This window comes from Chrysochloris asiatica, unplaced genomic scaffold (assembly GCF_000296735.1).
Source record: "Chrysochloris asiatica unplaced genomic scaffold, ChrAsi1.0 scaffold00321, whole genome shotgun sequence".
Classification (NCBI taxonomy): Eukaryota; Metazoa; Chordata; class Mammalia; order Afrosoricida; family Chrysochloridae; genus Chrysochloris; species Chrysochloris asiatica.
The window spans coordinates 1,761,667-1,777,589 of NW_006408839.1; positions in this window are offsets into that span (position 1 = coordinate 1,761,667).

Genomic DNA, 15,923 nt, shown 5'->3' on the forward strand with positions numbered 1-15,923 from the left:
CTCCTTATATCTGGCTAACTAATGAATTATATGCTGGGACTTAAACAACTTCAGACATCTCTAGAATTTGATAAACGCTCCATTATTTTGCCTTCATTTTTAGTATATGTAGAAATGTAGACCAATTACTCATAAAGTATTCTATACACACTTTCAATGATCATCTGCTTTTACCTACTTTTCTTTTTCTAAAAACCTACAAAAGAAACTTTATATGATAACGTGTCTGTCTTGTCTCTCTCCTTTCTCCCCTCTCATGGCGTCATTTCTAAGTCCTCCTTCATTTCCATGGCAGAAAAGGAAACCACTTTTCTTAGATTTTTGTACAGATTTATTTCATCCTTGTCAATACAGCCTTGATCTAGTAAACCTATTGTTGTGAAGTGCCGTAGAATCAATACAGAGGTTCTAAGGAGAAGTTGGTGGGTTTGAACTACTGACCTTGTGGTTAGCAATCCAGTGCTTATCCAACAGCACCACACCAAGACTCCAGTAAACCAGTGGGGACATTTCAACTTTTTCTCTAAACATATTTTCATCTCACTTGATGAAATTCCCATAGGTGCTCTGGACTCTGCCCAGACTCACAGTGACCCTAGGTACAACAGGACAAACCATCACCCCGTCCTGTACCATCCTGACCATCATGGGCTTGTCATGGTGTTGTTGTTGTTGTTGTTAGGTGCTGACCAATATGTTCCGACTCATAAAGACCCTGTGTACAACAGAATGAACACTGCCCAATTCTATACCATACTCACAACCACGGTCTTAAGCAGCGTTCTTGGTGTTAGGTTCCATTTGTTAGTGCTGACTCCTAAGGACTCCAGGTACAACAGAAGTAAACACTGCCCATTCCTGAGCCATCCTCACAATCATTCTTACACTCGAGCCCATTACTGCAGCCACTGTGTCAATCCATCTCACTGAGAGTCTTCATCTTTTTCGCTGACCCTCTACCACGATGTCTTCCAGGGACTGGCCCCTCTTGATTACGTGTTCAAAGTTGAAGAGACAAAGTCTCCCCATCCTCCTTCTAAGAAACATTCTGTCTGTACTTCTTCCAACACAGATTTGCTCTTTGAGACGTTGTAATTGACTGTAATGTTTTCCCTCCAAGTCATTTGGGCTGGAACATGAGCATCTGGGAATCATTTTCATAATAATTTAATAATCTGATACTCTTGATATTTCTCTTGGGTCTCTTACAAAAGGGTGGTCTAAGCCAGTAGTCTGCACTGATGGGCTGAGACACAAACAGCCCTGTGTCCTTCTGAGATGAGAATTAGCATCTACCACTGACTGTGGCTTCTCCTGAGACTGAGTTGATTCTAATTACTTTATTTCACTTGAAACCACTTTAAACAATAACACTATTTATGAAAAAAATTATCTGCAGAAACACGAGACCACTAATGACTAATATTGGAAAATACGTCTACTCATTATTACAGTAACCCAGAGTAAATTACATCAGCTGTGTATCTATTGCAAAAAGATCTTATTTCATTGTTTTGCTATAAATTGTTGTTTTTAAGTGCCATTCAGTTGATTCTGACTCATAGTGACCCTGTACAGGTTTTCCAAGGAGCAGCTGATGGGTTTGAACCACCGACCTTGTGGTTTGAAATCCAATGCTTATCCTTCAGTGTCACACCAGAAGACCTATTGATAGAAATGTTGTTGTTGTTGTTGTTACATGCCATGGGGTCGGTTCCGACTCACAGCGACCCTCTACAGGGTTTCCAAGGCTGTAAATCTTTACTGGACCAGAAAGCCTCATCTTTCTTCCATGGAACAGTTGGTAGTTTTGAACTGCTGACCTTAAAGTTCACAGCCTGATTTGTAACCAAGAGTCACGTAAATGCCATGAATGTCAGCTCCACCTCTGTGATTGAGGAAAAGGGTCAAGATAAACAAGCTTCCTGAGAAGCAAGGAGGACCCAGTTCCAGTCCATTTCCCTGCTGTTTCTCTTCCTCCTCGTGCTCTTCATCCTCATCTTCCTCTTTTTTTTAGGTTATTCCCTTAATTAATTACATCTATTCATATAAGTCCCCTAGAGATATTTGAAATGTCACAGGACATCAGTGTTTTTCATAGCTTACTTTATTAGAGCTGTTGTAACAAATGATTAAAATATAATTCAATGAGAGGAATTTTTGTATTACTAAACCCACGAATGGGTTTAGTAATACAATACAGCTAATGGGTTTAGTAATACAATACAGCTAATGGGTTTAGTAATACAATACAGCTAATGGGTTTAGTAATACAGCTAATGGATGCTGAAGTGATAACATGCCCAGTTGATTGTTGCCCGGCTCAGGGATGCTTAGCCTTGCTGGTCTCCTAGTCTCAATTCAGTCTGTCCTTATCTGAAAGTCTCCTATAATACATTAACAGCAACTCTGAAAATATTGGGAATAGATGCACAAGGAACAGGAGATAAAGAGGTTGAGATCACAAGATTAAATCATGATAAGCTATCAGCATTTCTATTTACCACTTTTTTTCCCCCAAAAGCATAAATGTTCATTTTGATTTTGCTTATGGTGACCATAGGGACTTTTAGGTGGCCATGTTCCTTTCTTAAATTCAGTTATGGTGAACTCAAGGCTTAAATTTCTATGGTAAAAATAAAATCAAAATCACCTGATTTCCCAGGCACCTAGGATTCAAAGACCTGGATCTGGACTCTGTGAAGGTTGAGAGGGTCCACAAGGATTTGTTTCTGACTTCTGGTTGCACAGCAGGAATTTCAGGTTCCGAAAGTCAGCTTTTAGGAACTCCTTGTCTGAAATCTTGGATGCAGAGGACCATAAATGTTTCCCTTTTATGTCATTTCAGTTATGCCAATGTGGGTGTCAAATGAAAAAGAAACAATGTTCACACTTACGTTTCTGAAAAAGAGGGTATCCAGGACACACTGTGTCTGTCTGTCCTAGCATACCTCCCATTGTTAGAGAGAGTGCTTGACAAGAATGAGAAGTGTGGGGTTCTGATGGCTGTGGGATCTTATTGCAGGAACTTGAAGAAGGTCCAGAGAGTCAGTCATGGGCGTTCTGAGAACAGGTATGCTAAGGAAGTATCAGTTAGACTGTTAAGCCAATTCCACCAGCTGAAAGACCATCCACTGGACTAAAGGGTGTGGCGCTCATATCTGCCAGGAATGGAGGCAGACCCAGCACAGGCTGATCTCCTTTCCTCTCTAGACTCTCACTTACAGCTCTGATGGTGATAAGATCCAACCCCAGTAATGCAGCTCAGGCTTGAAGAAAAAGCCAACTTCAGGGCAGTGGGGAGCAGCGTCTGCTTTCCTTAATCTCTAACCCCATCTTTGCAAGGCTTCCTTCTGCTAAACCTACATTTTATTTCTGTAGACTCAAACAGACCACTTTCCTATTGAGCAAAATCTAGGACACCAAAGAATTGATGCATTTGAATTGTCATGTTAGCAAAGAACACTGAATATACCATGAACAAAGAAATCTATCATGGAAGAAGTACAGCCAAAATGCTCCTTGAGGGGAGGATGGTGAGATGTCATCTCTTGTACTTTGGACATGTTAATATGAGGGATCAATTCCTGGGGAAGGACCCCATGCTTGGTAAAGTAAAGGGTGAGTGAAAAAGCGGAAGACCCCTATGAAAAGGGTTGACACAGCGGCAGCAACAGTGCACTCAAGCGTAGTAGCAACAGTGAAGATGGTCCTGGACCACACAATGTTTCCTTCTGTTACACTTGACGTTGCTATCAGTTGAAACTGAGTCTATGGCTCCTAACAACAACAACAACAACAGCAACAACATACTCCTGGAATATGAATAAATACAGAGTGCAACACAGAGCAAGAAGGGAACTATATAGAGCTCCAACTCCACCTGTGTTGCGTCATAAAACCAAATTCCAGTCTGCATCCTAGCAATCACATGAACCCACTAAGCAGGATGCAGTGATGGATTTTCCCCTTGATTTGGCCACCTTGACCTAAGGGATGCCTCTTAATGAGAAACTGAGAACATCAGTTCCTAACCAATCTTGGATGGATGTTAAAGGTCTGAAATCTCTTTTACAGTTTTGACTTTGCCAGAAAGATTTTTCTTAGAATACTTCATTAACTTGGAGTTCCATCCCAAGATAGAGTCGTCTGGGGTAAATAAATAAACTAGGTAAGCAGAATAATGTTCAGGAAAGCTTCTCACTGGTGACTCTGTTTCACTGCTGGAAGAGACGTTTTCTAATAAAATATCCAGTGAATGGGATTTTCAGCTCATCTTGATACTATTAATTCTTGTAAATGTGCTGAGAGGGAGGCAGTTAACTGGGCAGATTATCCCAGTTTTACCACATCGCTGGCATTCAATTGTCTGCTCTGAGTTTTTCATTCAGATCGTTCTATGCTGTTGTTTTATTGTCCAAGCATTTTCCTGGGCTGGCATTGGCATATCTGCTCTGTGTTCTCACCTTGGGTATGGGTGCAATATGCAATCTGTAATGAAGAGCTCTAACTCCACCTGTGTTGCATCATAAAACCAAATTCCAGTCTGCATCCCAGCCATCACATGAACCCTCTAAGCAGAATGCAGTGTTGACAATGAACTGATTACATTGTGATGGGGTCATCCTATTTATCTTCCAGATCTGTCATTCTTCTTTCCATTTTCTGTCCTTCAACCACATCATGAGTGATGTGAAGCCTCCATTTCTGTCCCCCCCACCCCCCAGGCTCCTCCAGTTCCATCCCCACCATCCTCATTACCACCAAGTTACAAACCTCTGCCCAACCTTGGAAAATCTGGGGACACTGGGGAGATTACAGCACACACTTCCCTCTAGGTACAAAGACTGAAGCATCCAACCTTTGCGCTGTGTGCCCTCAGGAAGGACGTTGAACAGATTGTCCTTTTCCTGTTGGGATAATGGTTCCTGTCTCCGAAGGTCACTGAGAAGATATATGTGAAGAACTCACTAAGTGTCCACAAAGCTGGCCCGTCATTAAAGTTTCTCCTTCCCTCACTTCACACACACTAATATTTTGCTTCACCCTTTCCTGGGAATTAGTTAGACAAGTCCATCCTTCAAGTTCATGTCTTTCCTCTCTGTCCAAGCCTTTCCCGACAATTCTTGTCAACGATGATCATGTGGCCTTAGTTCCTTGGGTGAAAGATGCCTAGAAGACAGGAGAGCAGGTGATCAAATGAATAATTCACTTAGGTATTAATAGGGAAAATGTGAGAATGATCAACAAAATCAACCTTAGTGTAACCTCTTCTGTGACAGACAACAAATCATAATTGTGTCCTTATAAGTATACTAAACCCAAAAGCAAACCCCCTGACATCACATAGATTCCAACTGACAAAGGCCTCATGGGTTACAGAGGAGAACTGCTCCACAGGGTTTGCCTGGCTATGATCTTAAAGCAAGCAGATCATGAGGCTTTTTTCCTGCAATGAATGCCATTGCATGAGTTCAAACTGTCAAACTTTGCATTATAGGGACCTGATGTGACACTGTGGCTTAATGCACCGGACTGCAAAGTTGGTTTGAACTGCACGGTCGATGGTTCAAGCTCACCAGCCACTTCCTGGAAACCCTATACAGAGTCAGTATGGGTCAGAACTGACTCACAGCATTTAAACAATAACATAAGTATGTTGTAGTCCTGGTATAGTGCCACAAGTTACTGCACTGGACTGCAAGGTCAGTTTGAACCTCAGCATTGGCAGTTCAGACTCACCAGTCATTCCAGGGTGGCTATGAGTCAGAACCAACTCAACAGCACTTAACAACAACAATAGCAACGTAAGGATATTATAGTTGATGCTGTTGTTAAGTTCTGTAGACTCAGTTCCAACACTTAGTGACCCCCATACAGGGTTTCCGAGGTATGTCTGGGAGATTTAAACCACTGACATTGCAGTTAGTAGCCCAGGGCTTATTCCACTGTGCCACAGAAAGACTCCATTTAATAAGCATATTTTTATTTTTGTTAACTGCCTTTGAGTCAATTCTAATTCATAGCAACCCTGTGTAGAGTTTCTGAGGAGTAGCTCATGGGTTTGAACCACCAAACTTTCAGTTAGCAGTCCAGTGTTTATCACACAGTGCTACACCAGGACTGCAATATGTATATTAGATGTGCCAAAATTGTTGTATTTCATAATAGGTAAGCTATGCATTGATGCACTTGAGTTTTGGAGTTGGAGGAGAATATTGAAGGTACCATGGACTGGCAAAAGAACAAATAGATCTGTGTTGGAAGAAGTACAGTCAGAATGCCCCTTAGAGGCCAGGATGGTCAGACTCAGTCTGTCATACTTCAGACATATTATCAGGAGGGACCAGTCACAGGGGAGGGATAGCATGTTTGGTAAAGTGCATGGGGTCGCTATGAGTCAGAACCAACTCCATGGCACCTAACAACAACAACAGCAACAATAGCCCACCTCTCAAAGAAAAGACCCCATGCCTTTATAAGCCATTGCAGCCCAATTCTAAAGTGTCTTCTCCTCTCACGGAGACAGACCCACTTCTCTCGTTGAAGTTTACTTTTGCTTTGATCTAATCTAATCTCTGCTCCTTACTGCTACCACGTCTGCTTCAGTCATGGAGAAAGACCTGCTTCTCCCTCTGAAGTGTACTTTGCTTTTGCAATAAAGACATTCTAAATGAATGCTTACTGTTCCTGGGAGACTGAGAAGTAGTGACTCAGTGGAACTAATGCTTTTGGGACCACCCCTCTTCCCCGAGAGCGAGAGGGACCACGGGAACATGTGACACTAGGATTAGCACATGGCTGGTTCCAGTGAGCTGAAGGTATGACATCCTCAGTTCTCGATTTCTTCACCAGTTCTGACATCAGCCACACTCTCTGCATCTCTGCTAGATTCAAACACTCTTTGCCAAGATCGCACAGAACTCAGAGACACTACAATTTGCAATCAAGATCAACTTGGAAGTAACAGAAACAATTTGGAACCAGGTTCAGAAACTCATAGGCAAGATCTAGAAGGCTCCTTCCTCAGTGCAGGGCGACTTCCAACCAACAAGCTCTTCTGTGCAAGCAAGCATTCAACAAATCTGCTGCAAAAGACCTCATTAAAGTGTTTAAGTGCAAGATGTCAATTGTAGCACTAAGGTGTACTTAACCTAAGCCACGGTATTTTCAGTTGCTTCATATGCATGTGAAAGTTGGACAATGAATAAGAGTGTTGTTGTTAAGGGTCCTCAGATCAGGTCCTGCTCCATAGGGTTTCCAAGGAGCAACTGGTGGGCTATTTCCAGTTAAGTTGGTTCTGACTCATTGTGACCCCATGCACAACAGAATGAAACACTGCTCAGCTCTATACTGCCCTCACAACTGGTGCTGTGTTTAAACCCATTGCTGCCCATGTTGTTGTTGTTAGGTGCCATTGAGTCAGTACCGACTCATAGTGACCCTATGCATAACAGAAAGAAACACTGCCCAGTCCTGGGCCAACCTCACAACTGTTGCCACACTTGAGCCCATTGATGCTGCCACTTTGCTAATCCATCTCTCTGGGGGATCTTCCTCTTTTTCTCTGACCCTCCACCTTACCAAACATGATATCCTTCTCCAGTGACTGGTCCCTCCTGATACTATGTCTGAAGTATGAGAGACAAACTCTGGCCATCCTGGTTTCCAAGGATAATTCTGGCTGTACACTGATTTTGTAAAATGATTTTGTAAAAAACACTTTTGTGACTAACTCTTTATATGCAAACTCTTTGTCATCTTCAAACAAACCAACTGACCTTCTCAATGAACTATAAGACACTCAGTCCTACTAGATGGATTTTTGGAGTCCTGGTGTGGTGCTGTGGATTAATGCACTCAACTCCATAGTCAGTTTGAACCACAAGGTCAGCAGTTCAAGCTCACCAGCCGCTCCTCAGAAACCCTACACAGGCAACTGTTTTGGGAGGGTCACGAGTCCATGAGATATCAATCAACTCAGGTCTTGGACAAAAATAACATTTCATGCTGGCAGAGACCATCCTCTTCCCTGGGCAACATGGGGTTGAAAGCAACATGGGAGATGGTCCCCCAAGTCAGTTACTCAAAGAACTAGGAAAAGGTAACAACTCCTAAGGTTTAAGGGGGCAATCTCTGAATCTTCTTTTTCTACAGAAGCAAGGCACAAAAACACATAGAGGAACGTGTACCACCACAATGCTTTCTCTCTGAGATTTTGCAACAGTATTGTACATCATAGAACTCTTCCAGTATTCTTCCATCTAAAGCTCTGAACCTTTGAAATAGAGGTGATGAGAGAAGTAGTCAAAAGGAGGTGATAAATACCTCCTGATGTAGTTCTGTGGGTTAATGCACTGCACTGCAAAGTCGATTTGAACCACAAGGTCAGCGGTTCAAGCTCACCAGCCACTCCTCGGGAACCCTATACAGGGTCGTTATGGATCAGAACCAACTCAACAGCACTTAATAACAACAAGGCAAAAGTAATCATAACCCATGGAGCCATTCTGCCAGGCTGTCTTACAAGAATAATTCTGGACATAAGCAAATTACTTATTTTCAGTAATTTGTTTCTCAGATATTCACTTATTATCAATCTTGAAAGTTAGAATTAACTGGTGTTAGAATTGTAGTTATTACATTAGGAAGGATGACATATTGCCATGTTAATGGCGTGTTCATATTATAACAGTAAAGTGCTTATGGAGATAAGTTCAAAACGCAGAAGTTTCATAGCTAATGAATTTACTAGTTAAACTCTATTGTGCTATATTCCTAAAGTACCCATTCCGGCCTGCTGTTGAGAATTGGTAACTAATGCTGTTCTTGCAGCTTTGCAAGTCTTCAGACACTGACATATCACCTCTTCACATCTGAGCAGGTATTTCCTGCTGACTAGCAGCTTCTCCCGCTAAAGTGGCAATATGACTTCATTTGGAAACCAGGAAATTAGCTCAACTTTTGTGATTCCCTCTTTTCATTCATATCTGAAGTTGCACAGTTGATTTTTCTTATGCCAAGGTCAGCAGTTCGAAACTACCATCTGTTTCGTGGGAGAAAGATGAGGCTTTCTGCTCCCTTAAAGATTTAGCCTCAGAAACCCTGTACAGGGTCGCTATGGGTTGGAACCGACTCCACGGCACATAACTACCACCACAAGGTTTTCTGGAACATATCATTTGTTTCTTTGCATTCATCCTATTGGTGTTACTGTTGTTAGGTGACGTCTCGTCAACTCCAACTCATAGTGACCTTGTGTATAACAGGTTGAAATACTCCCTGGTCCTACACCTCAGTCCTTGATATGCTTGAATCCACTGTTACCGTCACTGTATGGATCCATCTAATTGGGGATCTTCCTCTTTTTTGCTGATCCTCTACGTTACCAAGCATGATGTCCTTCTCCAGAGACTTGTCCCTCCTGACAACATGTTCAAAGTATGAGAGATGAAGTCTCGCCATTCTCACTTCTAAGGAGCATTGTAGTTGTACTTCTTACAAGACAGATATGTTTGTCCTTCTGGTTGTTGTTGTTGTTAAGTTCTGTCGAGTCAGTTCCAGCTCATAGTGACCCTGTTATCAGTTAGCATTCCAGTGTTTATCAGGTAGTTGTTGTTAAGTGCCGTCGAGTTGATTCCAACTCATACAGACCCTGTATAGGGTTTCCAAGGAGCAGCTGCTGGGTTTAAACTGCCAACCATGCAGTTAGCAGTCCAATGCTTATCCTACAGTGCCACACCAGGACTCCATTCTTCTTGTAATGGTGGTGGTGGTTATGTGCCATGGAATCGGTTCTTCTTGTAGTCCCTGCATATTCAATGTTCTTCGCACCACCATAATATACAAGCAACAATTGTTCTTCAATCTTCCTTTTTCATTGTCAAGCTTTCCTGAGCATATGAGGCAAATGAAAATAGGATGGTTTAGTCATGAAAACCACACCTTAGTCATCAAAATGGAATCTTTGCTTTTTAGATCTTTGAAGAGGCCTTTTGCAGTAGATTTGTTCAATGCAATACATCATTTGATTTCTAGACTTCTATGGGCATGGATTGTGGATCCAAGTGAAATGAAATATTTGGCAAATCCAATATTATCTCCATAACTCCTGGTGCTGTTTACCAATACAGTGATGAGGACTTTTGTTTTTTACATTGATGTAAAATCCATACTGAAAACTGTAGTCTTGAATCCTCACCCATAAATGTGTTATGCCCTTTTCACTCTCGGTAAGCATGCATTTCCATATTGACAGAGCAATTCAAATAATTTGAAGTACTTTCCAGATATTATCAGTGACCAACATCTTTCTTTCAAGATACAGAACTGAGGAAACACACTCCCACGTTATCTTGTATTGGTTTACACACGAGATTGATAGTCCAATCTGAAAGGAAGACATACTAGGACCAAAACAAAGCACAACACCCTGGAGCCTGCTGGCCTCCTTGGAGAAAACAGCCCTGTCATCCTTGTCTGTGACACTGCTGAGAAAGGTGTATGGGTGCAGTGGGGCACACCCAGCACCCACATCATTAACAAGTGCTGCACCACAGTCTGGAAGCTGTTCTTCACATATGCTCATGCCTGGGGCAGCAGACTGAGGTTTTACTCCCTTCCCATGCTTTCCAAAATTTTAACACCATGTGTCATGGAGTTGACTTTGACTCATGGCGATGCCATGTGTGTTAAGGAACTCGAGTAGCAAAGTGGTTACAAGTTGGCCTTCTAACCTCAAGCTCAGCAATTTGAAACTACCAGTCATTCCATGGGAGAAAGATGAGGCATTCTGCTCCTGTAAAGATTTATAGCCTCAGAAACTAGGCAGGATCGCTACGAGTCAGAACTGATTCAACGACACACCACCACCACCACTTGTGTTAGAGAATTGTGTTCCTTAGGAGTCCTGGTGTGGCACTGTGGATTAATGCACTAGACTACACAGTTGGTTTGAATTGCAAGGTTGGTGGTTCAAGCTCACCAGCTGCTCCTTGGAAACCTTCTAGAGGGTTGCTATGGGTCGGAACTAACTCGACGGCACTTAACAACAACAACAGAGTTAACAATGGCTGATTTTTGAGAAGTAGAACACCAAATTCTTCTTTTGAGACACCTCTGGGTGGAGGCAAACCTCCAATATTTTAATCAGCAACCAGGCGTGTTAACCATCTGTAGGGCCAAAGAGAAGAATCCATTTCGTATATAAGCTTTAGCACGTCCTCTAGCTCCAAGAAAATGATATTTAGCCAGGCAGCTCAAGGCCAGAGGCCAGATGTTTTCCTTTACCCTAGCCTAAGAACAAAGACCACCAGTCCTGACCAATTAAACTGTAACATCTCATAGTTTGCCAATTGTTAACCAATCCAAAGATTGTAAAGCTGAGAAACCTGAGCTGTTTGAAAACTCTATAAAAACCCTGCAGACAAAGGGTTCAGGGCTCTATCCCGAATCTGCTGCATCGGATGCGGTTAGAGACCTAGCTCAAGCTTGAATAAACAACCTTTATGTATTTACATCAGTGACGGCTCCTGGGTGGTCATTGGGAACCCCGAAATCTGGGCATAACACATCCACACCACTAGAGGCTCTTTCCATACCTTTACTCTGAAACAAATGGCTTTGACTCTCCTTGGTCCTTCCTTGGGAGTACAATTCTTCACCCTCAAAGTTTGTTGAGCACTGTCTGTTGTTGAGAATCCACAGTGTCCCTGGCCCTGGGTACATGCCACCTCCCTTTGTGTTACACGCCTCTACTAAGTTCCCTTCTTACACCAGAGGTCCTGCTGGATCCTGAGGTGATCTGAACATGAACATCCTCTGCTCTGAACCCTTACGTTCCTGAATAAAAGGAATATGTGGAGGGAGATCTCACACACACACACACACACACACACACACACACCCTTTTTTTTTTTTTTGGCATACTATTGTAAATATTTATCGAGCTAGTTTATTTCTGCCTATGCTTCTTTCATATTTTTAATGACCTTTCTTGTTTTTGTTGTTGTTTAATCTATCTGAGTCTATCTATCTGCATTTGCTTTTAGGGTTTTGACTTACGTGTAGAAAAACACTTTTCGCCATTTGCATTCTTATAAGTATCCTTGAATGTTGAGCTCTTTTATGGAAAGCATTTAAGTTACTTGGAAAGTATTTGACACTTTGGGGTTTTCCATTTAAGATTTGACAGCACGACTGGAACCATGTTTAGTCCAAGGATAAACACTCAGCACTCCAGCAGCAATACCTTGCTAAGCGCTATACCAATGATGTGTGAATAATAAGATTTCCTAATCTGGTCGGTGGCTTCACCAGAAAGGTGTCGGGATGTAGACTGCACCTGGTGACACTGTCCCAAGAGGTGACAGCAGAAGGATTTTGCAGTGTTTCAGCAGAAATTATTTTTTATAAAACTGTCCCCATATTTAGTCATAATGAGAGCAATTTTTCATAAACTCAGTTTACATGTATCAACATACTGACAAGACTAAAACTATGTTAATTGGACATTGCTTGAGGTTGCCTGTACTTTTACTAGGAATTTTAAGATGCAAGGAAAAAGTAAGCACATTTCTTTCCCCAAAAAAAACCATGAAGGAGATTTTAATTTCCTAAGCTAGGAACACGATAAACCTTGTTTCCCACAAAAATAAATCTAAATCGTCTCTACAATAAATAAGTTAATTTAATGATTACCTAATGGAATCCTGGTGTGGTGCTGTAGGATAAACACTGGACTGCAAGATTGGTTTGAACTACAAATCCAGCAGTTCAAACTCACCTGCTGCCCTTCAGAAACCCTACACAGGGTCACTGTGAATCAGCACCTACTCCACAGCACTTAGCAACAATGATGTAATGTGCTTACTTCTCTTTTTCTATCCCAGGCTTCAAAGGTCAAACACTGTGGTTGAACTTAACAGAACCGCTGTGAGCATGTTTGTGAATGGATAAAAGTGGAAATTGCTTGCAGATGTGCCTGACCAGCTCTGTTCTTCTCAGTGCAAACAGATACTATTTCCCATGCAAAAGGATCTTAACGAGTCATTTTGTTCCTACCTTACCCATTTATTTTCCCTAATCTTCCTCCTTGTGCTGTTGATATTCTAATAACATTCACACCATTAACATGACCTAGCCGCCTACCCAATATTAACTTTGGAATGATGCAAGCTTTTACTGTAGGAAAAAAAACGTTACTTACTGTGTCATCCAAAGGGCATTACTGTTTAAAGGGATCTTCTTGGTGATGGTCACTGCTGAGTCAGTTCAGACTTGTGGCCACCCCAAGTGTGTACAGCACACCGGGACTCCATAACACTTTCAAGGTTGCAAACTCTCATAAGTAGACTGGGTTCCAACTGCCAATGTATGGGCTGGCAGTCTAGTGCTTAGTTGTTTGCATTATCCAAGGACCTTGTCTAAAGAGATGAGAAGACTCTTACGGGTGTCTCTGCGGTCATCTGAATTATTACCTTAATAAGTTTAACACTGGCACCCACCCAAATGTTGCCTTCTTCCATGATTAGCTTCAGTTTGTTTAAAATTTCAGAACCACTAACCACAAATGTTACACCAATGCTTGTAAATCAATCGTAACTTTGACAAGGACACCTTGTTGTTGTTAAGTGCCATCGAGTCGGTTCCTACCCATAGCTACCCTGAACAGGGTTTCTGAGGCTGTAAATCTTCACAGGAGCAGAAAGTCTCATCTTTCTCCTGCAGAGCAGCTGGTAGTTTTGAACTGTTGTCCTTGGTGGTTCACAGCCAGATTCATAACCACTACGCTACCAGAGCTCCTTTGTTGTTGTTGTTGTTAAGTGCTGTCGAGTCGATTCCGACCCATAGCGACCCTGTACAGGGTTTCCGAGGGTGTAAATCTTTACGGGAGTAGAAAGCCTCATCTTTCTCCCACGGAGCGGCTGGTAATTTTGAACCGCTGACCACCAGAGCTCCTTAGGGGTTGTATATTCCCACACAACTTCCTTGCTCAAAAGTCAGTTCATCACCTTGTAGGAGTATTACCTTACAATTTTGTTGATCTTGTTAAGTGCTGTCCAGTCAGTTCTGACCCAAAGAGACCTGTATAGGGTTTCTAAGGAGTGGCTGATGAGCTTCAATCACACCACATGATTAGAAGGAAAACACATATGCATATAATTTGAGACTTAGAGTAGTGTTGTTATTTATTTTCAACAAGAAAACTGTTCCTAGGTGGAATTTTCAAGGATATCACTGTAAACTGTAATACAGGAATTCCCTGACTTACAACAGGGTTTTGTTCCAATAACTGTGTCGTAAGTCAGTTATGATGTAAGTTAGTTATGATGTAAATCAGATGCCTTTTTTTTTTAGCTTTATTATTGCACTTATATGATCAATGTCTTTATGAATCTTACCTTGAAACATCTGAGAATGGTTAGCATCAGTAAATGACACGCTGCAGCATTTTATGTCATATATATTACTGACAAGGTTTACAGAAATAAATACAATAACAGACTATCAGTAAGTGTGTTTGGTCATATTTAAATGTTTCGTAAGTGGGGAACTACTTGTCAAATAGAACAGGTGCAAATGGGATTCCTTATGGGCCATGTTTTCAGGCACAATCTGAGACATGTTGCATTTCAATTGTGGTGTTGGAGGAGAATATTGAAAGTGCCATGGGCTGCATAAAGAACAAACAGGTCTATGTTGGAAGAAGTGCAGCCAGAGTGCTCCTTGGAGGCCAAGATGGTAAGACTTTGTTTTTCCCACTTTGGACATGTTATCAGGAGGAACCAGTCCCTGTAGAAGACATCATGTAAAAGAGGGGAAAACTCCATATCATCAGACATCATACAAAGCTAGTGTCCAAATGTAGAAAAGACCACCAATAGCTGATATGCAAGTACCAACTGAAGCAACCCACCAAGACTATTGGGATGCTGTTGTTGTTGTTGTTAAGTGCCATTGAGTTGTTTGCTACTCACAACAACCCTGTGTAGGGTTTCAGAGGAGTGACTGGTGAGTTTGAACTACTGACCTTGCAGTTCAAACCAACCTTGTGGAACAGTGCTTGTCCTATAGTACCACACCAGGATTCCAGTAAGTACTGTAGCTTTCCAAGGTCCTGAAAGATCCCATGAAATAGAACTGACATTATGTGGGACACCGCCTTCCAAAATATTGTCTCTTAGATTCACCAGTGATGGCATTCTCCTATTCTAAGATGACATTTAAAAAACAACAACAACAAAAACTCAACTTTTTCCCCGAGATATCCAATTACATTATCATCCCATCTTCTTTGTAGAAGGAGTGCTTTATTGTTTTCCTCCATTAAAGCCATTTGAAGCAATTCCTCCTAGAAAGCTTCTAACAGGACCCGCATCTCTGCATTATTTTCCAATGTACTAAAATTCAGTTCCATTTTCAAAATTATATTTTCAAAGTCTGATCTAGACATTCTAAAGCAAAATCAGTGAGTTACAGAATCACCCTCAAGACATTCAAATTGAAACCCAAACCAAATGGCAAATAACTATTATTTTTTTACTGGTTTCCTTTATCAAGGAATATGTTGAAATATTCAGTGTATCACATTGTTTTGGAATTTGAGTCTCTCAGTATGTTCTTCTTAAGTAATCTTCATTATTTAACAACTATCTAAAAATGGATGCAGTGTATTTGTAGGAAGTCCTCAACAAGTATAAGAAACAAACCCAATTTTTTTACTTCTTTAGTGACTAACCTGTCATTGCTGTTGTTAAGGACCATCAAATTGGTTCTGACTTGTAGCAACCCTGTATATCTTTGTGGGACCAGAAAGTCCCATCTTTCTCCCTCAGAGTGACTGGTGGGCTCAAATTACCATCCTTTTTCTTCCCAGTCTACTGCTTACCTTCGAGAGCCACCAATGCCCCTAAGGATGTTTT